The sequence below is a fragment of the Gekko japonicus genome, unplaced genomic scaffold (assembly GCF_001447785.1).
Source record: "Gekko japonicus isolate JY-2015 unplaced genomic scaffold, Gekko_japonicus_V1.1 scaffold3074, whole genome shotgun sequence".
Lineage (NCBI taxonomy): Eukaryota > Metazoa > Chordata > Lepidosauria > Squamata > Gekkonidae > Gekko > Gekko japonicus.
In genome coordinates, this window is record NW_015176069.1 from 85,172 (window position 1) to 86,978 (window position 1,807).

At 44.3% G+C, this 1,807-nt stretch overlaps 1 protein-coding gene across 1 annotated transcript in view; it reads right to left on the reverse strand.

Moving 5' to 3' along the window:
• PTK2 (protein tyrosine kinase 2) overlaps positions 1–1,807 on the reverse strand; it is a gene marked incomplete at its 3' end in the record, with an annotated part of 174,118 nt that overhangs the window by 73,682 nt on the left and 98,629 nt on the right. The gene's annotated exons all lie outside the window — the stretch shown is intronic.

The window sequence follows — 1,807 nt, forward strand, 5'->3', positions numbered from 1 at the left end:
GAGCAAGGGAACCTTTACCTTTTTACTGAAGAGAACAGCCCTGAGGCTCTTTCCATTGTGTTTGCTGCCTAAGGGAACAGCTATAGTTCTCTAGCCTTTGGAAAACCTAATGCAGAAGAAGCACAGTGGTATGGCCTTTATCCTCCATCCTCCAATGTGTCAGGCATTGCTTAGGGTCCCTCCAACCCAAAAAGGGAATTCACCATGTGCAGTGCTTGGGACGGCATTAGGCAATTTAATAAACTGTTGCATTGCGGCTTTCATCCTGTGGAACCAACTCACTTGCAAGATTTCCCCCCTTACTCCGCTTCCATGGACTACTGGGTCATGTTGCACAATACTCCGGTTTTCAGTTTTGTGTTAATTTAACTAGCTTAAAGCTAAGGTAACGCCTCTATGTGCCGTTGCTCATCTCTGTTTCCAAGCCGAAGAGCCAGCGCTGTCCAAAGATCTTTCCGTGGTCATGTGGCCAGCATGACTAAACACCAAGGCTGTTACATTCCCACCAAAGTGGTATCTATTTATCTACTTGCAATTCTTGCTTTCGAACTGCTAGGTTGGCACGAGCTGGGACCAGAGACGGGAGCTCACTCCATCATGCAGCACTCGGGTCTCGAACTGCCAAACTACAGATCTTCCGGTCTGCAGCTCTGTGTCTTAACCTCTAAGCCACCACGGCACCCACAGCTTAAAGCTACCTAGCTATATATTTTTTTAAAAAATTAAATGCATTTAATATGGCAATGGGTCACGCTGGCAGGCCACTGTATTCGTTCACACCTGACTTACAACTTATCCCTTGTAACAATATGTGGATGGCTCTGAGTTCCTTTAACAGTTATAATACACAAAGTCTAGTTGTAAGAACAAGACAAAATGCTGCATTTTAAAGAGGGGGGATGAGATGACTCTTTTGATGAAATAAACGCAGTGCATTGTCTTAAAGTCTGTTATTTAATGTTGCTAAATCCTAACACTGGTTTCTGTTTTATCAGAGCTTTCCATTCATAAAGGATGCTTTAAAGGATGACATAAAGTGCCTTAAGGATCACCTTCTCCCATATGAACCTACCTGTATGCTCTGGTCATCTCTGGAGGCCCTGCTCCAGGAACCCCTGCCATCTGAGGACCCGAGAGAAAGCTTTCTCGGTCAGGGTACCCAAACCTTGGAAGTTCCTCCCTAGGAAGAACTTTGTCTGTTCCCCTCTACTGGTGTCTTCTGTGAGTGGTCAAAGACCTGCCTACCACTTTTCTTCTCACCTTTACACAGAGAGTACTCCATCTTTCCATGTTATACCTCTGAGGATGCCAGTCACAGCTGCTGGTGAAATGTCAGGTCCTGCAATGCCAAGACCACGGCCGTACAACCCGGAAAATCTACAACAGCTAACTTTTTTGGTGTGTTTGGCATGCCCCCGGTAATGGTTACGGGCCCTCCCACTTGGTTCCGGCGTTGTTTGTGTGTTTTACTGAATTATTTTATCATTTTAAATGCATTTTTAATTGTCCAAATATTTTATTGTTGTTGTTGCTTTATGTTCACCACCTTGGGAACCCGGATCGGGTGGAAAAGCGTCATAAAAATGTTTTAAATAAATAATTAAAATTGGAAGGTGGTCAGGATGATTTGAAGCCTCCTCCCCTGCAATGCATCTGGGGTTAAGTAAAGTGACATTTGGGGCACAATGGTACAAGGGCCCCATTTTGACATCTTTGCTGCAGATGGCCGTTCTCTCTTCTCTGATTCTCTAACAACATGCATTTCCATTTAAGGGCATATGAAAAAAAATGCAACAATATAGAACGG